The sequence below is a fragment of the Odocoileus virginianus genome, chromosome 17 (assembly GCF_023699985.2).
Source record: "Odocoileus virginianus isolate 20LAN1187 ecotype Illinois chromosome 17, Ovbor_1.2, whole genome shotgun sequence".
Classification (NCBI taxonomy): Eukaryota; Metazoa; Chordata; class Mammalia; order Artiodactyla; family Cervidae; genus Odocoileus; species Odocoileus virginianus.
In genome coordinates this window covers 37,209,128-37,230,919 of record NC_069690.1, presented here as the reverse complement: position 1 = coordinate 37,230,919, position 21,792 = coordinate 37,209,128, and the positions used below count along the sequence as shown (strand labels likewise).

Below are 21,792 nucleotides of genomic sequence, written 5' to 3'. Positions count from 1 at the left end.
AATTTTTGAAAGCTGAGTATACCTCCAGACAAGAAGTGTGACATTTTGCCATTTTGCTGTTGAGTCTTACAGGTTTCCGGGCTGTGCTTCTTGGTCCTGCTCAGCCTCAACCCTCGTTCCTATTCTGTTCTTTGTATCAGCCTAGCCATGGCACTCTTCTGCCTTTTTCTCATCTTGATCTCCTTGGAGGTGAGTTTAGTTTCTACTTCCTCCTCACTTCCTTGACAAAAAGTCCTTTGTATTTTGCCCTGCATTTTCTGCAGAGCCACCTCTCCACCTGGTTCTGTTCTTCCCTTCTCATCTCTCCTATAGTCACTTCTGGGGTGGAATGCGCCATCTGTTTCTGAGGCTGAGCAGAAGTTTGGGAAAGAGGGAGGGTGAACATGTCAGGGCTTGCGTGTCAGCAGACACGTTACAGCTGCAGGGCAAACCAGGGTGAAACCACAAGCCAGAGGCCCCAGGGCAGGCAGCGTAAGGCCCGCCCCTCGGCTCCTCTCTCATCTCTCTCTCACCCCAGAGGTTTCCTGGCAGGAGTGGGAGAGGTTGGTATCGAGTCCTTGAGCCCTGACTCATTCCCTGACCTAGCTGGGTGTTACCCAGTTATCTCCCAAACCTCTCTCCAGAGGCCTTTACAACACAACAGTATCATCCCAGAAAACAGAAGAAGCCAGCACACCACCTGTGAACTCCCTGCCCATCTGAGGATCCCAACAACAAATAAGTCTGCCTTTATTATGGCTTTATATACCACCCAGGAGGTTACACAGGTTATAAAGTGAACAAAATCATCCACCCTGAGAAATCAGCTATTTTCCAGATTGTTTTACAGAAATAATCATGTTTAACTTTCTCCAGAGAGAATAAAATTGTGATTTTATTTTTCTTGGGCAGGGGAAGGAGCTGGGATAAGGGTGGACGAGGTGGACGAGGACTGGAACACTGAGCCAGGAAGTGACTGGCTGTTATCACATAGTGAGTCAGGATTCTATATAGGGACTAACTCAGGTCTCCTAACCTCACCCCAAATTCCATTCTCTTTGCCTCAGTCTAGCTACTTTTGGACTTGTGTAATGTTCCAGGTTTTCTGGACCCTCACAGAAGTTCTTAAAATCTCCAAGATTGCTGAGAGCTTAATAGGAAGTCAATTGTATTCTGCTTCTAGACTTCATACATGTCCCTCTCACTGTTTGTCCTGTGGAAATGCAAGTTGTATGTCTGTTTCCTCCTCAACAGACTGTTGAAAACACTTCGGAGTTATTTAAGATTCAAAGACCAATGTAGTAAGTTGTCTGTGTGAGCTGAGATCTTGGAGACAGGAGATTCCATTTTTAAATCATTCGTTGGTGTTCACGTATTACTGTCCTCATGTGCCACGGTGCTAGTGGGTGCTGACGATTATTTCCTCACCTCCCCTTTATGCAAAGGTCCCAGTTACTCCCTCACTAGGGTCATGCTTCCTGAAGACAGGAGCTGGTTTCCAAGAAAGCAGATTTTCGCTTTATCCTTTGGCAGAGAATGGAGTCGTTGCACACAGGCCAGAACATTCTTTCTGCCAGAGCTTCCCATCTGGAAGAAAAGAGAAAAAGAATTTCAGAGTTTCCATAAGGTCTGCCTAAAAAAGGGGAGGAAGGAATAATGAGCCCTCGGGAAGGAAGATGAAAGCTACAGGGCTGGAACCCCAAGTTTCGTTGTCTGGAACGAATATCAGATTCTGCAGGCCTGAAACCCTGACCCGGCAGCTCCTACGTTTCCCTTCCTCCTAACCCTTAGCCAGGATTTATTCTGTTCCCCATTCCTTTAACTTTTCACATGTATTTATCTGTCTTGCCTATCCCATCTCAGAATTTTCCCTCTATTCTTTGTTCTTTATGTACTTCCCTTCCAGTTTTGTGCTTTCCCTATGGGTGACTCTAAAATATTCCTAGACTACTTCTTAATGTGTCTCACAAAAATAAGATTGAAGTGTTAGAAGGAACTTTCTCACAACCTGTGATGTATGGAAGGACTTCAGTGGGTCCAGAGAGCCTCTGAAATTGAATGCTAATTTAGTGCATATATGCATCTTTCTGGCAAGAAGGCCCATAGTTCCTATCATGTTCTCAGATCTTCCATTCAGATCCCTGTCTCTTGACCCTGGAGTTCAGTGTGTTTCAGTGTAAGGCTGAGAACCCAAGTTAATTTTGGAAATTAGAATAATTCTGTTTTTTAAAATGAAAAAAATAGAAAATACCAATGTGTATCACATGTAAGGACACTAGTTTTGATTAACATGTGATTCAAAATGCATATGTATGATAATTTTTTATTTTTTACATATAAAATCAAAACATCTAATCTCATTCACTTCATGAATATTTATTGAGTTACCATAGATACTGCTCTGATCACTGGGAATATGGAAAATGAAAGAGACATTTCTGGTCCACAAGCGGCTCGCATTTAGTAGGAAAAAGAGAAGTACACAAAAACATTGCAAAAGAATATTAAGTCCCACTGCAGAAGGAAGCACAGGGTACAGGGTATAAAAGAGAGTATGGGACTTCTCTGGTTGCACAGTGGCTAGGAATCCACCTGCCAGTGCAGAGGACATGGGTTCGATTCCTAGTCCAGGAAGATTCCACATGCCTCAAGCAAATAAAAGTCCACGTGTCACAACTGCTGAAGCCCATGCACCTAGAGCATGTACCCCACAACAAGAGAAGCCACCAGAGTGAGAAGTCAGCGCATGACAACGAAGAGTAGCCCAGCTTACTAAAGAAAGCCTGTGTGCAGCAGCAAAGGCCCAGCGTGACCAAAAATAAATAAATAAGAGTATGACACATCATTTAGAGTTCAGGTGGGGCCACGCTTGGGTAGGGTCTGGAGAGATGAGTAAGAATTTGCAGGATACATAGCAAGAAGATGTGCAATTCGAGGCAAGGGGACTGACATGCACAAAGACACAGCAGTGTAAGACAACGCAAGGATGGCCAAGTGGTCAAAGTGGTCTCGTGGGTTGTCTCTGTACTGTAGAGAGGTTGGCTACTTAGGCTAGATCATGGAGAGTCTCCCACTAAATACAGAAATGTTTAATATTCCTAACAGACAGCTCTGCCTGGGCTCTTTCAATGAGATAGAACCGAGAATTTTGTGAAGCAGCTCCTTGTATTCTTGAGCATCTGATTGTGACAAATTCCTTCCTATACTGATGTAATTGCTTCCCTTGTTCAACCATTGATTCTCATTTAGCTCCTGCAGCATAGCAAAAGAGTTGACATCACCTTCTATTAGGTTGAACCAAATGAAGTTGCATTTTTATAAATCACGATAGTAGGATGGTTTGCAATTTCATGTTGTTAGCCTGTGCTTGAAAAAAGCCGGTTATTTGAGGACAGTTGTTATTTATCTATCTTGCTCTTCTCTTCCCAATATCTAATATCTTTAAACTCCATCAAATTCTTCCTTACTTGGGAAGTTACTAGATCCTTTTTCAACCTGATCTCTCCCTGGACATACACTGGTTCATCAGTGACTTTCTTTCTTTCTTTTTTTTTAATATTCATTTATTTATTTATTTATTTGGGCTGTGCCAGGACTTGGTTGCAGCACACAACTGATCTTCGTTGTGGCGTGCAGGATCTTGAGTTGTGGTATTTGAACTTTTACTTGTGGCAGGTGGGATCTAGTTCCCCAACTAGGAGCTGAACCTGGGCCCCCTACATTAGGAGCACAGAATCTTAGCCACTAGACCCTGAGGGAAGTCCCCATTAATATCTTTTTAAACATGAGGTACCCATAACTGGTCAATTTAAAGCACAGTGACACTGTTATCTTTTTTGATCTGACATTGTGTCTTTTCATGAAACTGTGACTACATTGGGTTTGGTGAATTCTAAATCTTTTTCACATAAAATGCTGTCAAGGCAGCCCCACTCCTTCCTATACAATTGATTTTTCTTGGCTGCACCACCCAGCATGCAGGATCTTAGTTCCTTTATCAGGGATAAAACCCATGCCCCCTGCAGTGGAAGCTCAAAGTCTTACCCATTAGCCAGCCAGGGAAGTTGCCTAAATGTGGGGTTTTATTTTATCCCCTTCAAGTTTCATTTTCTTGATTTTGCCATTTTGTTCTAATCCGTCAAGATGAGTTTATTTTAAAATCTTTTTTATTGAAGGATAGTTGATTTGCAAGGTTTCAGGTATAGAGTAATTCAGTTATACATATATTTCTTTTCCATTATAGGTTATTAAAAGATACTGAGTATAGCTCTCTGTGCAGGTCCTTGTTCTTCCCTATTTTACATATAGTACTTTGTATCTGTTCATTTATCCCTCCCCACCTTTTGCCTTTGCTAACCATGAATTTGTCTTCTGTGTCTGTGAGTCTATTTCTGTTTTGTAAATAAGTATACTTGTATCATTTCTTTTTAGATTTCATATGTAAGTAGTATCACATGATATTTTTCAGTTTAAGATAATTTTAAATCTCACTTCTAACTGCTGAACCTGCCCCCCACAACTAGACAGTCTGTGCACTACCACGAAAGATCCCACATGATGAAAGGAAGATCCTGCATGACACAACTGATGCCCCATACAGCCAAATAAATAAATATTTATATAAATAAATAAATCTTGCTTCTGTCATCCATTCTATTATCTTTCCCAGCTAGATCGCTATCTAAGCTACTGATTTTAAACATATTTAATACACCAGTGATTCCTTCATGGATCACAGCCATGTCCTGGTGAAGGGGCTTGTGTAACTCAAGCTATGAGCCACACCATGCAGGGCCCCTAAGACCGATGGATCATAGTGGAGCATTCTGACAAAATGTGGTCCACTGGAGGAGGGAATGGCTAAACAGTATTCTTGCTGTGAGACCCCATGAACAGTATGAAAATATAAAAAGATATGACACTGGACGATGAGTCAGAAGGTGCCTACTGTGCTACTGGGGAAGAGCAGAGGGCAATTACGAATAGCTTCAGAAAGAATGAAGCATCTGGGCCAAAGCAGAAATGACACTCAGTTGTGGAAGTGTCTGGTGGTGAAAGTAAAGTCCAACGCTATAACAAACAATATTGCATAGGAACCTGGAATGTTAGGTCCATAAATTGGATGTGGTCAAGCAGGAGATGACAAGAGTGAACACTGACATCTCAGGAATCAGTGAACTAATGTGGATGGGAATGGGTGAATTTAATTCAGATGACCATTATATCTACTACTGTGGGCAAGAATGCCTTAGAAGAAATGAATAGCCCCATAGTCAACAAAAAAAGTCCAAATTCAGTACTTGGGTGCAATCTCAAAAATGATAGAATGCTCTTGATTCGTTTTCAAGGCAAACCATTCAACATCACAGTAATTCAAGTCCATGCCCCAATCACTGATGCCACTGAAGCTGAAGTAGACCACTTCAATGAAGACCGACATGATCTTCTAGAACTAACACCAAAAAAAGATGTCTTCTTCATCATAAAGAATTGGAACGCAAAAGTAGGAAGTCAAGAAATACCTGGAGTAACAGGCAAGTTTGGTGGTTCAGGGGCTTACCTGATGGCTCTGACAGTAAAGAATCTGCCTGCAATGCAGGAGACTTGGGTTTGATCCCTAGTTTGGAAAGATCCCTTGCAAAAGGGTATGGCTACCCACTCCAGTATTCTTGCCTGGAGAAGTCCGTGAATCAGACACGACTGAATGACTAACACTATCACTTTTCACTTTCGTTTTTTTGGCCTTGGAATACAAAAAGAAGCAGAGCAAAGGTTAACAAAGTTTTGCCAAGAGAACATACTGGTCATAGCAAACACTGTCTTCCAACAACACAAGAGATGACTCTACATATGGACATCACCAAATGGTCAATACCAAAATCAGACTGATTATATTTTTTGCAGCCAAAGACGGAGAAGCTCTATACAGTCAGTGAAAATAAGACCTGGAACCAGCCATGGCTCAGATCATGAGCTCCTTATTGCAAAATGCGGGCTTAAATTGAGGAAAGTAGGGAAAACCACTAGGTCATTCAGGTATGACCTAAATTGAATCCTTTATACAGTGGAGGTGATGAATACAGTCAAGGGATAGATCTGATAGAGTGCCTGAAGAACTGTGGACAGAAGTTCATAACACTATACAGGAAACAGTGACCAAAACCATCCCAAAGAAAAAGAAATTCAAGAAGGCAGAGAGGTTGTCTGAGGAGGCTTTACAAATAGCTGAGGAAAGAAGAGAAGTAAAAAGGGAAAAAGGAAAAGATAATACCCAACTGAATGCAGTTTCTGAGAATAGCAAGGAGAGATAAGAAGGCCTTCTTAAATGAACAAAGCAAAGAAAAAGAGGAAAACAGTAGAATGAGAAAGACTAGATATCTCTACAAGAAAATTGGAACATCAGGGGAACATTTCATGCAAGTATGGGCACAATAAAGGACAGAAACAGTAGGGACCTAACAGAGGCAGAAGAGATTAAGAAGAGGTGGCAAGAATACACAGAAGAACTATACAAAAGAGGTCTTAATGATCAGGATAACTATGATGGTGTGGTCACTCACCTAGAGCCTGGCATTCTGGAATGCGAAGTCAAGTGGGCCTTAGGAAGCCTTACTACAAACAAAGGTGGTGGAGGTGATGGAATTCCAGCTGAGCTATTTCAAATCCTAAAAGATGATGCTGTTCAAGTGCTGCACTGAATATGTCAGCAAATTTGGAAAACTCAGCTGTGGCCACAGGGCTGGAAAAGCTCAGTTTTCATTCCAATCCCAAAGAAGGGCAATGCCAAAGAATGTACAAGCTACTGAATGTACAAGCTTCGCTCATCTCATGCTAGTAAGGTTTCACTCAAAATCCTTCAAGCTAGGCTTCAGCAATAAGTGAACTGAGAACTTCCAGATGTACAAGCTGGGTTTAGAAAAGGCAGAGGAACCAAAGATCAAATTGCCAACATATTCTAGAAAGCAAGGGAGTTTCAGAAAAACATCTGCTTTATTGACTACGTGAAAGCGTTTGACTTTGAGGATCATAACAAACTATAAAAGATTCTTAAAGAGATGGGAATACCAGACCACCTTACTTGTCTCTGAGAAACCTATATGCAGGTTAAGCAACAACAGTTACAACCTTATGTTGAACAACTGACTGGTTCCAAATTGTGAAAGGACTATGTCATGGCTGTATATTTTCACCCTGTTTATTTAATATATATAGAGTACATCATACAAAATGCTGGGCTGGATGAATCACAAGTTTGAATCAAGACTGCCAGGAGAAATATTAACAACCTCAGATATGCAGATGATACCACTCTAATGGCAGAAAGTGAAGAGGAACTAAAGAGCCTCTTGATGAGGTGTGAAAGAGGATAGTGAAAAACTGGCTTGAAACTCAACATCCGAAAACCTAAGATCGTGGCAGCTGGCCCTGTCACTTCATGGTAAATAGAAGGGGGAAAAGTGGAAGCAATGACAGATTTTATTTTCTTGGGCTCCAAAATCACTGTGGACAGTGACGGCAGCCATGAAATTAAGAGACACTTTCTCCTTGGAAGAAAAGCTATGACAAACCTAGAGAGCCTATAAAAAGCAAAGACATCACTTTGCTGACAAAGGTTTGGATAGTTAAAGCTATGATTTTTTGGACCATAAAGAAGGTTGAGCAGTAAAGAATTGATGCTTTCGAATTGTGGTGCTGGAGAAGACTCTTGAGAGTCCCCTGGACTGCAAGGACATTAAACTATATCAATCCTACAGAAAATCAACCCTGAATAAATATTGGAAGGACTGATGCAGAAGCTGAAGCTCCAGTACTATGCCACCTGATGCAAAGAGCTGACTCATTGGAAATGACCCTGATGCTGGGAAAGACTGAAGGCAAAAGGAGTAGAGGGTGGCAGAGGATAAGATGGCATCACCGACTCAATGGACATGAATTTGGGTGGACTCCAGGAGATAGTGAAGGACAGGGAGGTCTGATGTGCTGCAGACCATGGAGTCACAGAGAGTTGGACACAACTTAGTGACTGAACAACAATACAACGGTGAAGTCTCTCTCTTTATTGATATCAAACTTTTTAATCAATATCCTTGGAACTCCGTTGATAAGCTAGTTAAAAATCTATATAACTGTGATCATCCACCCACATTGCTTCAGGCTCATTTTCTTAGCCCTATCTACCTACTCCTTTACTACCTTGCTCTGATCTGCTCCTAGTCCATTATGCAAACCAGAACCACTCAGGCAGCACACAAGTACAGATCTGTTTGGGCCCTAGAAACACCAGCAGCTTTTAAAGATATCATCAGTGACTTCTCCATTTGCTAATTCCCCACCTGTTGTCATGCTGTGCTTCCCTCTGTGAAACTCTGCAGAGACTTTTGTCATTCCCAACTCTCATTACCCCCAGCACCCACTCCATACATGATGTCTCTCTGTTCTAGGATATAGACTCCAGCTTGGACTTCATCATTGCTCCTCCAGTTGGCTCTTGGTGCTCTCTCTCTGCCTATGACAGAGCTCTTTTTTTATGTAGCTTGGCTATTATTCCATAAATAATATGTATAACTTTGCCTCAATCTTTTTAATGACTACATAGTATTCCATTGCATAGATAGACGATGCTGTTGGATACTTAGGGGGTTCCCCAAATTTTGGCGTTACAAAGAGGCCATGAGTCTGTTTGAAAGTACCAAGGTAGGATAAATACCTGAAAATAGAATGGAAGGATCAAAAGATGCATAGCTTTTAATTTTGATAGTGCTAAGTTACTCTCCAAGGAGTTGTACCATTTTACTTCAGTGGTAGTTTAGAGCTCAGCAACGTAAACAATTTTGAATTAAGTATACCTGTTCTTAAAAGATGGGCATGGCGCTATGGAGAACAGTGTGGAGATTTCTTAAAAAAACTGGAAATAGAACTGCCATATGACCCAGCAATACCACTTCTGGGCATACACACAGAGGAAACCAGATCTGAAAGAGACACGTGCACTCCAATGTTCATTGCAGCACTGTTTATAAGAGCCAGAACATGGAAGCAACCTAGATGCCCATCAGCAGACGAATGGATAAGGAAGCTGTGGTACATATACACCATGGAATATTACTCAGCCATTAAAAAGAATTCATTTGAATCAGTTCTAATGAGATGGATGAAACTGGAGCCCATTATACAGAGTGAGGTAAGCCAGAAAGATAAAGACCATTACAGTATACTAACACATATATATGGAATTTAGAAAGATGTTAATGATAACCCTATATGCAAAACAGAAAAAGAGACACAGATGTACAGAACAAAATTTTGGACTCTGTGGGAGAAGGCGAGGGTGGGATGTTTAGAGAGAACACCATCGAAACATGTATATTATCTATGGTGAAACAGATCACCAGCCCAGGTTGGATGCATGAGACAAGTGCTCAGGCCTGGTGCACTGGGAAGACCCAGAGGGATTGGGTAGAGAGGGAGGTGGGAGGGGGGACTGGGATGGGGAATACATGTAAATCCATGACTGATTTATGTCAATGTATGACAAAAACCACTACAATATAGTAAAGTAATTAGCCTCCAACTAATAAAAATAAATGAGAAAAAAAAAAAGATGGGCATGGGTTTGGGTGGACTCCGGGAGTTAGTGATGGACAGGGAGGCCTGATGTGCTGCGGTTCATGGGGTCGCATAGAGTCGGACACGACTGAGCGACTGAACTGAACTGAAAAGATATCTTGCTATTATACTATTGGAAATTTGAAATGGCTTTTAATTTTTCCCTTCTCTCTCATTTCTCCTCCTTACTCTTCTGTCTGATTGCTCCCCCACCTGAACTCCAAATTCTTCTCACTCATTTGCACAAAGTCATTCCACTGCCTCCAGACCCTGATAATGAACTCTGCCCCAGCCCTGCATTTATACATACAAACCTCAGCATGGTAAACCCACTTCCATCCAAAGGCATCATTCTTAGTAATAACAATATTGAGCATGTTCATGTATTAACTGATTTAATCAACCTTGTGACACAGGTACCATTGTTATCCCTACTTCATGTGTGAGGAAATTGAGGTATAAAGAGGTTAAGTAGCTTGTCCAAGGTCACACAGTTTAAAAATTGCACAAATACTATTTGAAGGTAGGTAGCATGTCTCTAGAGATCACACTCTAAACCCCTACAGACAGATATCTCTCCTGAGAGATTAGTCTACTTAGGTTCTTATCAAATTCTAACCTTTCTTAGGGCTTCCTATGGTATAATTCAGACTCTGGTCTCTACCCTGATCCCTATCTAGCCCACAGCAGGTTCTATTAGTAGCTCTGCCCACAAACGTGTCTGGAAAAAATGAGTTTCAGAACTGCCTTATTTAGCCTGTGACAGAGGAAAAAGTGTGGGGTGGGATCACAGGCAAAGGGGACAAGAGTCAAGCCCTTTCTCTCCCTCTGCAGAGGTGCGGCCTCCCTGTTCTGTTCTCTGGGTGGTTCTTCCCAGACAGGAAGGGAGCAGTTGGCTTAGTCAGTCTAATTTTCCCTGGAACTCAGCACACTGAAATTCAGGAGTGCCTGAGGCCGACTTAGGCAAGTTCTTCTATTCAGTTAACATTCGTTTGCGTCCCAAGAATGGGCCAGACCTTGTGCAGTGTAAGGATACAACATAAATCACATACTCTAGAAGTGAAGATAAGCACTTCAATTACCAGTTACCTGCAACATGGTATCTCAAAAGTTAGAAACTTGAGTGCATTGTTTGAACTGGGAGAGGACAAGAGGAGAAAGGGAAAAGGGAAAGTACGGATAAAGTGCATATCCCTGGTGTTTTTATTGTAAGGAAACAATCCAGATTAGGGAAAGTTAGAAATCATAACTAAGCTTCAGGAAGGATTTCTGGCAGAAGGGAGGCACCTTTGCAAGTACTGTAGGTCTTCTGTTTATCTGTGGGTAGGAAGGTACGAGGGCAAAGGGCAGTCAGGAGAAGTTCCGAGATCCATAATCGTGGGGGCAGGGGGATCTGTGAAATGCTAATACCTACTTTTTCTTGGCAGCTTTTCTGGAAATTGTGATGACAGCTGGTGGTGGGAAAAATCACTGAAATCACCAGTGACCACAGCCCTTTCCCTGCCTCTGGGTGACTGGCTATCATCTGAGCCATTCCAGTTGTTGACAGGCTGCTGTGGATCCTTTCTTTTCTTCCTCCCTCCCTCCTTCCATTCCTCCCTTGTTTCTTTCTTTCTCTCCCCCACCCCAACCACCACACAATTTGTGGGATCCAAGAGTCCTAACCATTGGACCACCAGGCAACCCCTTTTCCTTCTTTTTTTTTTTTTTTTTTGCTTGTGGGATCTTAAGTCCCTAACCAGGAATCAAACCCATGCTCTTGGTAGTGAAAGGATGGAGTCCTAACCACTGGACTGCCAGGGAATTCCTTCTTTCTTTTTCTTTCTTTCCTTACTTCTTTCTATGTAGGAGGAAGGGAGGAATGAAAAAAGAGATTCGTTTTTCTACAAGCAAATGAATAAGCAAGCCAGCAAGCTGTCTACATTAACTAGACAGCCTCTTGTAGGATAAAAAGGCCTGGCCAAGGGATTCAGTCAGCAGAGAGACCCAGTTTCTGGCTTCAGATCTTTGTGAGCCTTGGCCATTCACAACCTATCTGTACATCCACTTCTCATTTGTGCTGTGGGAATAATACATTTTTGTCTCTCAATGATATTGCAAAAAAGGAAAGAAAGGAATAATAGATAAACATTTAAAGGCCTCAGGAAATAGTACTCAATAGGGGTATATTTTATTGCTTTTAATAATTTCTCAGATTGTTTCAGTAAAATAAAAAGGCCACGGTTGATATGCTGTTTTATTAAATGGGTGCTGAGTGTTGCTGAGGGGCCTCTTTTGAGTAATTTCCTCTTCTTAATTGGGACAGAAATTCTGGCCATTGATAGAAACATAAAAGGGCCAAAATAGAACTTGACTGTTCTACAGCTTCTGGTTCTCAATAGACTTCCACTTAAGGATTTTGTTCTATTCCAAAGCCAAGTCATTAAAACAGGGGCTAGTTCTAATGAAGAGCATACTTATGACGAAATATAGATAAGCAGAAAGAAAGGAAAGGCAAGGAAAAGATCCACCGATGAACTACAAATGGTCATAAAATTTGGAAACATGGGTGAATATACTTAACAAAAGATTTATGAATATTACAATACAAAACATGCTATGTTCAATAATATTACACGATATGTTCCTTACTAAGGATGCTTTGTTCAATGCCGTGGGCCAACCTGCCATGTATGCAGTGCTAATGCTGTTCCTACCATTCCTTGCAAATGAGTCTATGATGCTTTATCTCATATAATCTATCTCAGACTTTTTTTTGCCGAATAAACATACATATCCCAGAAGAAGTAATCCAGGGAGTTCAATCTGTAAAAATATAAACTATTCTCTATGTTTGCAGACTTTATGACTATCTTGTAGCTTCTACAGAGATGAACATAGAGAACAGATGCAAAGAGGATGGTAAAGAGTCTAGAGAAAGATAGAGGGTAGAAGCAGAAACACAGAGGGTGTGACCATGGAAACAAAACTGGTTGGGAGGGAATATCCACATCTGGGCAGGGAACAGAGAGCGAAAGAGGCAGAGAGACAGAGACAGAGATCCTTTGGAAAATAATGCAACATATCAGGGGGACAGGACAGTGAGAAGGACAGAAAAGCAGGTCAGAAAGGAAGGAAGTATTCTTTTTTTTTTTAACTTTTTATCTTATATTGGAGTATAGCCAACTAACAATGTTGTGATAGTTCCAGGTGGATAGCAAAGGGACTCAGCCATATGTTTACATGTATCCGTCCTCCCCCAAACTCTCCTCCCATCCAGGCTGCCACATGGGATTGACAAGAGTTCTGTGTTTTTCACAGTAGGACCTTGTTGGTTATCCATTTTAAATATGTGCGTGTGTGCGTGATGATCCCAAACTCCCTAACTCTCCCTTCCCCCCATCCTTCCCTCACGACAACCGTAAGTTCCTTCTCCAAGTCTTTGAGTCTATTTCTGTTTTATAAATCATTTCATTCATATCATTTCTCTTTAGATTCCACATAAAAAGAATGTCATATGATATTTCTCCCCTGACTTATTTCACTCCGTATGGCAGTCAGTCTCTAGGTCCATCCATGTTGCTGCAGCTGGCATTATTTTGTTATTTTTATGGCTTCCCAGGTAGCGCTTGTTGTTGCTCGGTCACTAAGTCATGTCCGACCCTTTGCGACCCCATGGAATGCAGCACACTAAGCTTCCCAGTCCTTCGTCATCTCCCAGAGTTTGCTCAAATTCATGTCCATTAAGTCAGTGATGCTATTTAACCGTCTCATCCTCTGTCGCCCCCTTCTCCTCTTCCCTTCAGTCTTTCCCAACATCAGGGTCTTTTCCAATGAGTCAGTTCATCAGGTGGCCAAAGTATCGGAGCTTCAGTTTCAGCATCAGTCCTTCCAATGTATATTCAGGGCTGACTTCCTTTGAGATTGACTGGTTTGATTTCCTTGTTGTTCAACTCTCAATAGTCTTCTCCAACACCACTGTTCAAAAGCATAAGTTCTTCAGTGCTCAGCTTTTTTATGGTCCAACTCATACATCCATACGTGACTACTGAAAAAAACATAGCTTTGACTATAGAGACATTTTTCTTTTTTCTAAACTTTTTTTCCCAATTATTTTTATTAGTTGGAGGCTAATTACTTTACAATATTGTAGTGGTTTTTGCCATACATTGACATGAATCAGCCATGGATTTACATGTGTTCCCCATTCTGAACCCCCCTCCCACTTCCCTCCCCATCCCATCCCTCTGGGTCATCCCAGTGCACCAGCCCCGAGCACTTGTCTCATGCATCCAACCTGGGCTGGCGATCTGTTTCACACTTGATAATATACATATTTTTCCACAAAGCAAAGAATACACAGAATACACATGTGGTGCTAGTGGTAAAGAATCTGCCTGTCAATGCAGGAGACGTGGGTTCCATCCTTGGGTGGGGAAGATGTCCTGAAATAGGAAATGGCAACCCACTCTGAATTCTTGTGGAAAACTCCATGGACAGAGGAGCCCAATGGGTTACAGTCCATGGGGCTGCAGAGAGTTGGACAGGACGGAGTGACTGAGCACAGCACATGGCTGAGTGGCATTCCATTCTTCTTTATCCATTCATCTGCTGATGAACATTTAGGTTGTTTCCATGTCTTGGCTATTGTGAATGCTGCTGCTATGTACAGTTCTCAATACTTAAATGAAATAGGTGTTGGAAGCACATCTGCTCTTGCATGGACCAAGTTATGCACCATCTGTTAGGGAAGAACTAAATGGGAACTCAAGCTCTAGACTTGTCTTTTTCCAGGCATTCTTTGGGTTAAATTACATCAACCCTAGAGTTTATGGAAAGAGATCACAGGAAGACTGAATTTGAGATAGAAGGAGTGCCTCTTCTGTCAGGTTGGCCTGGGTCTGCCAGTAACTAGCCACTGCAATCCCAGGCAAGTCAGTCAATCAATGCATTTCTCAGTTTTCCAAAATGAGAATACCATGTGCTTCATGTGGTACTTGGAGGGATAAGTGAAAGAAATACATAGTATCAAGTGCATAGCAATTCACCAAAGCAATTAAAGTGGCCAGTGTTAAAAGAAAAAGAAAAGTTCTTCCTAACTAGGAATCAAAGAAATGCAGATAAAGAACAATGGGATAGCACTTTCACTTACTGAATTGACAAAGATTAAAAGAAAACAAACCTTACAGCCTGATGCTGGAGGGTATGAAAGCAGATATTCTCATGTTTTGCTAAAAAGAATGTAAGTTGGCACATTTCTGGAGGGGAGTTTGACAACCTGTATTAAGAGCCTTTAAAGTGTTAATGCTCTTTGATTCAGGGTTTCACTTCTAGATATTGAGCCTAAAGAAACAATGACATGTAGGGGGAAAAAGATATCTATATATCTATGAGTTTGTTCTTTATATGACAGAAAAAATATCAGTATGAATTTTCACAACCTTTATCTCTCCCAGAGGCAAAAAGAGTGTTTTTCTACCAGACTGGTAAAAGGAGGGTTGGGTCCTAGAGAAAATGCAATAGAGCTTCAACTTAATTTACATTGAAAAAGGCAGATATTTATTGGAAAATGAGAAGAATTTAATCAGAATGGTGTCAGGGAACAAACAGACATGGGGAAAAGAAGGAAAGGAATGGAAGAACCAGGAAAAGAGGAGTTAGTTAGGAGAAAGTTTCAAACAACTGTCCTCTGAGTGAAGTATTAAGAGAAAGAGGAAGGCGAGAAGAGAGGACTTCAGTGAAATCTTCCTTTGGTTTTATCTGGAGAGTAAAAGATTTACTTCTCTTGGACTTCCCTGGTGGTGCAGTGCATAAGAATCCGCCTGCCAACGCGGGAGATATGGGGGGTTCAATCTCTGGTCCAGGATTCCCCATGCCACGAAACAACTAGGCCTGTGTGTCACAACTACAGAGCCTGGGCCCTGAGCCCACGAACTGCAGCTTCTGAAGCCCCCGTGCCTAGAGCCTGTTGTCTGCAATAAGAGAAGCCGACACAATAAGAAACCTGTGCACTGAAACGAAGAGTAACCCCCACCTACTGCAACTAGAAAAAGCCCATGTGCAGCAAGTAGACCCAGTGCAGCCAAAAAAAAAAATTACTTTTTCTTTATTCTCATTTTCCTCCTCTTTTTGTTTGATTATTTCATTTTTAAATGCCGGAATGATGTTTCCTCAAAATCCTAGCTTGGGCTACCCATCTGCTTGGTTATATATTGTTGTTTAGTTGCTCAATCGTGTCTGACTCTTTGCGACCCCATGGACTGCAGCACACCAGGCATCCCTGTTCTTTACCATCTCTCGAAGCTAGCTCAAACTCATGTCCATTGAGTAGGTGATGCCATACAACCATCTCATCCCCTTCTCCTCCTGCCTTCTATCTTTCCCAACATCAGGATTTTTTCCTGAGTCAGTTCTTCTCATCAGGTGGCCAAAATATTGGAGCTTCAGCTTCAGCATCAATCCTTCCAATGAATATTCAAAGTTTATTTCCTTTAGGCTTAACAGGTTTGATCTCCTTGCAGTCCAAGGGACTCTCAAGAGACTTCTCCAACACCACAGGTCAAAACCATCAATTCTTCAGTGCTCAGCCTTACTTATGGTCCAACTCTCACATCCATATGTAATTATGGAAAAACTATAGCTTTGACTAGATGGACCTTTGTTGGCAAAGTAATATTCTGCTTTTTAACATTTTGTCTAGGTTTGTCACAGCTTTTCTTCCAAGGAGCAAGCGTCTTTTAATTTCATGGCTGCAGTCACCGTCCGCAGTGATTTTGGAGCCCAAGAAAATAAAGTTTGTCACTGTTTCTACTGTTTCCCCATCTATTTGTCATGAAGTGATGTGACCGGATGCCATGATCTTAGTTTTCCGAATGTTGAGTTTTAAGCCAGCTTTTTCACTCTCCTCTTTCACCTTCATCATGAGGCTCTTCAGTTCCTCTTTGCTTTCTGCCACTAGTGTAGTGTCATCTGCATATCTGAGGTTATTGATATTTCTCCCACAATCTTGATTCCAGCTTGTGCTTCATCCAGCCCAGCATTTCTCATGATGTACTCTGAATATAAATCAAATAAGCAGGGTGACAATATACAGCCTTCTATACTCTTTTCCCAATTTTGAACCAGTCCATTGTTCCATGTCCCAATCTTTTTTTTTTTTTCCAAGGTAAAAATCCTTTATTGGCAATAAGAAGAACAGAGTTTACAGGCTGGTGAAGGGAACTTGTCTAAGATTGGTTTGGTTTTGAGAAGCAGAGGAGAAAGGGCTGAAGAGTGAGCAGCTGATCAGTAAGGCAGTGGAGAAGAAAGTTTGTGTTATGAGAAGCCCTATATGCACCTTTACCCATTGGCTGCTGCTGCTGCTGCTAAGTCACTTCAGTCGTGTCCAACTCTGTGCGACCCCATAGACAGCAGCCCACCAGGCTCCCCTGTCCCTGGGATTCTCCAGGCAAGAGCACTGGAGTGGGTTGCCATTTCCTTCTCCAATGCATGAAAATGAACAGTGGAAGTGAAGTTGCTCAGTCGTGTCCAACTCTTAGCGACCCCATGGACTACGGCCTACCAGGCTCCTCCATCCATGGGATTTTCCAGGCAAGAATACTGGAGTGGGGTGCCATTGCCTTCTCCTCCATGTCCCATTCTAACTGTTGCTTCTTGACCTGCACACAGATTTCTCAGGAGGCAGGTAAGGTGGTCTGGTATTCCCATCTCTTGAAGAATTTTCCACAGTTTGTTGTAATCCACACAGTCAAAGACTTTAGCATTTGGTTCTTTATTGATTGTATGTAAAACAGCAAACATAATTGGAAACACTTTAAATATCCAAGAATAGGAAATTAGTAAAATAAATTAACTAGTTTATAAGTTAATTAAATAAGTTAGCATATATTTATAGACATTGTCATAATGGAGAATATTTAATAATGTGAATATTTGAATGATATACTAAGTGAAATAGGTTATGACCCCAAAATGGTAAGTGTGTGTGTAAATGCATGTGTTGGTGTATCACTGGAAAAAACACAGGTGGTCAGTGTACTAATTATTAACAGTGATTTTGTTTAGAATTACTGATACTACTTTATTAATGCTCATGTAAATTTCTGTATTCCCTACATTGATCAAGTAATCCTTTTATAATCTGAAACCTCCTTACAACAAACCTTATGTAAAAAAATTTTTTTTAAACATAGTTTTTAAAATAGCACAAGAACCATACAGCTTCTAGAAAAAATACAGAAGAGAATCTTTGTAATTTGAAGAAGGAAAACATTTCTCAGCAGGACACAAAAAGCACTAGCCATAAGAGATAAAATTGAAAAATCAGACTTCATCAAAATGACATCTCTAAGAAAATAAGTGGACAAATGACAGACTGGGAAAAATAGTAATCACTGCATATATATATATACACACACACACACACTTGACCAATGATTCATATCCAGATAATTTATGGAGTGCCTGTAAATTAACAGCAAAAGGTTGAGCTACTCAATTAAAAAATGGGCAAAAGACTTGAACAGATGCCTCACATAAAGAGAGATATAAATGGCCAATAAGGCATGAAAAGTGCTTGTAGCAAATGCTATGATGTGCCACTCTGATTCTCCTTTGGAATGAAGGACTTATTCTTCAGCTGTTGGAGAGGCTGTCAGGAGACAGCCTGCAATCAGTCTGCTTCAGTGACTGCCTATGCTGAAGGGCACTGACTTGCCCAAGGTCATGGTGGCTATTAATACGGGGGCAGAGAAGTCCAGCCACTTGCCTAAACTCTGAACATTTTGTATTTTTTTGAGCGCATTTTCAGAGCTCTTGGTAAGGTCAGTTGAGGCCTCTGAGACTCCATTGTACAACAGCTCAACTTCTTCCCTTGTCCAATAATGCTTCTGTCTTTTTTCTTGCACAGAGGTTGAGCCCAAGTGCTCTCCTTCAAAAAAACCTGCTGCTAATTAATCTCCCAATGAGTCTGCTTCCAAAGGAATTCAGCCTGTGACAATGCTCACCACCAGTAACCATCAGGAAAATGCAAATGAAAACCATAAGGAGATATCAATTACATCCACTAGAAGCGCTAAAAAAAGACTGACACCACATGTCCATGAAGATGTGGAAAAAGTAGAACTTTCATTTAGTGCTGGTGGGAGTGTAAAAAGGAACCACCACGCTGGAGAAATGTTTGGCAGTTTCTTACAAAATTAAACATGTATTTAACCCATGATCCAGGAATTCTTAAGTATGTAGTCAAGAGAAATGAAAACATATATGTATAAGACTGTATAAGAATCCTTGTAGGTAGCCTTAGTTATAATAGCCACAAACTGGAAATAATACAAATGTCATTTCAATAAGAAAAGGAATAAATAAATTACAGTATCCTCCAACCATACTACTCAGCAATATGATGGAATGGAGTACTGATACACACAACGCATGCAAATCAGAAACATTATGTTGTATAAAGCCACACACCAGACATAAACACAAACACACATAACACATACTAAATGATTTCACTGACATGAAGTATAGGAACAGGCAAAGAAAATCTATGGTGACAGGAATCAGGAAGTACTCAGGTTGCTAAGCTGAAGTGGGTGAAGTTGGGGCAGGAGTGGGGATTGACTGAAAATGCCATGAGGAAACTTTCTGGGGTGATAAAAATATTCTGTATCTTGTTTTGACTAGTCGTTACACAATGGTTACAATTGTCAATAGGCACTGACCTAAACGTTTAAGATTTGTTCATTTTATTCATAAAAATTATATTTCAGTCAAGTTATACACATACATGGGGCTTCTCAGGTGGCTCGGTGGTAAAGAATCCACCTGCAAATATAGGAGACACAGGAGACACGTTCGATCCCTCGGTCGGGAAGATCCCTTGGAGGAGGAAATGGCAACCCATTCCTGTATTCTTTCCTGGACCATCTGATGAACAGAGGAGCTTTATGGGCTACAGTCCATGGGGTCGCAAAGAGGCACACATACACATACACACACAGTGAGTTCCTCTAGGCATTCAGTAAATGTTTAATAAACAAGTGAAGAGATGATTTTTCTAAAGAACCAAATTAATAATTGTGGAAAAGATTTCTCTCCCTGGGTTACGGCAAAATGTGATTCTCTTGGGATATTCTCTGCTTTCAGCTCTGTGAATATTTATTATTCACAGTTGTTTTTTTTCCCTCCTGCATTAAAATGGCTAAGCTTTGATCTCTCCCAAAGTGGCAGAATCGGGTCTATAATGTCTGCCTGAATCATTTGCAGGTGAGTGGAAATGTTAAAAGGATATTAAGATAGTAACAGTGGTGGGAGAAAGAAATAAAAAACCATCATTGGTTTCCCAGCATGGTAGATCAGCATTTGGCTGCTATTCTACATAATCTTGCCAACATCACTCTCAAAGCAATTTCTCTTACAAAATATGGCACAATCACCACCCTATTTTGAACATGGAGTATTTAATTTCAGAAAAAGTATTTAAAGTATTTGAAATATTTGAAGAGACAAGTTGATTTTTTATGGAGCCAGCTGATATCAACCTATGCCATTTTCCACTAAAGTTAATACCCTGGGGAATATGAAAATTTGAAGAGAGTCAGAGAATCCTTTTAGGGTTTCATAACCTAAAAAACTAAACATGACAGAATGCCAGTGACTCTCAAGAGAAAGATTTTTGCAAACACATAAGGCTACTTTTAAATTCCCTTTAATAAAATCAAATAGTTCAAAAGCCATTGGCTGCCATCTTCAAAATCTGAAAGCAGACTACTGGTGGGGTTGCCAGATTTAGCAAATAAAAATCTAGAATCAAATCTTCAATTAAATTTGAATTTCAGATAAACAGTAGCTTTTTAGTATAAGTGTTCCTCCCAAATATTGCATATTTTAGTGTTAGCAGCTCCCATGAAATTTTTAAAACATATTTGTACTAAAAAACAACTTTAAAAACTTATTGTTTGTCTGAAGATCAAATTTAAATAGCCGTCCTGTACTTTATCTGGCAATCCTAGTATTTGGGAAAGCTATTTGGCCTACTCTGCAGAACAGGAGTCCTCCCTCACCCCTTGCCACCCCCCACCCCTGCCTGCCAATCTGGCTGATGAGAATATATACCTTGAGAGTTACTGCATGGAATTACAAAGTTGGCAACGGTCACGGTCACGATGGGGCTTATCCGGGGGCTCAGCAGTAAAGAATTCACTTGCAATTCTGCAAGAGATGCAGGTTTGATCCTTGGGTTGGGAAGATCCCCTGGAGAAGGGAATGACAACCCACTCCAGTATTCCTGCCTGGGAAATCTCATAAACAGAGGAAACTGGAGGGCTAGAGTCCATGGTGTTGCAAGGAGTCAGACATGACTTAGTGACCAAACAACAATGGTCATGATAAAAGAAAAAGAACTGAAACTTTCTTCTGCTCCACAGATTCCTACACGCTTTCACACAAAAAATACTGTGAAAAATATTTAGATGTATCCCTATTATTTAGAGTGGTAATGGATTAGTTGTACTAAGTAAGGAGTATACTTCAGTTGGATCTCTAGAGTTTGTTTGTATAGGGGCTGAGAGCCTAGGATTAACCATATGGATTTATGAACCTAGAGAACTTGTTTCTCTTGTTAGATTTGCTAGTCCTGAGGAATGAACAAACCTGGTTTTGTAAAGCACCTGGAAGACTTCAAATTTGCTGCATGAAAATATTTTTTTTCTAATAAGATTATTCCCCCCACCTCTTTCACTAAAGGATTACTGGCATTGTTCTACTTCATAGAGCTTGTTACTATGGCAGATCTCCCTGTCAGATCTCATCCTCTTTAATGGAGGCTGGAGTACCAGTACTCCAGAGGTAGGCTGAAAACAGCAACATTGTTCTGAGTCTGCTTTGAATGCTGGTGGAGGGAGCATTCTTCTTAGCATTAGCTGATGCTCTGTGGTGCGGTATTCTATTACCTTCATTTGAGCTGCCTGGTTATTCTAGCAATCAGATCTTTGTCTTCTTCCTATTACCTGGCCTTGACACCAGCTATCATGTGCCCTCTTTGCCTTGACTCCCAGGCCCACAATTCTTCTTTCATTTTCTTTAAACTCAAATGCCAGAATTTTGGAATTTCTAGGACATTTACATGGCTATGACAACAGCCATGAAGAATATTTGAAAACAGGACTGTCCAGTAAAATCTAGGGCATGTAGTCAGTCCTCCTAATACTTCAGCACTTGTCCTCT

At 41.0% G+C, this 21,792-nt stretch overlaps 1 long non-coding RNA gene across 1 annotated transcript in view; it reads right to left on the bottom strand.

The window, feature by feature from the left end:
* Window positions 1-712: 712 nt before the first annotated feature.
* Window positions 713-21,792, bottom strand: part of LOC139039108 (uncharacterized) — a 30,027-nt gene continuing 8,947 nt past the window's right edge. Inside the window, exon 2 of the long non-coding RNA XR_011492302.1 lies at window positions 713-1,566. This is a non-coding gene — a long non-coding RNA (uncharacterized lncRNA). The remainder of the gene's footprint in view (window positions 1,567-21,792) is intronic.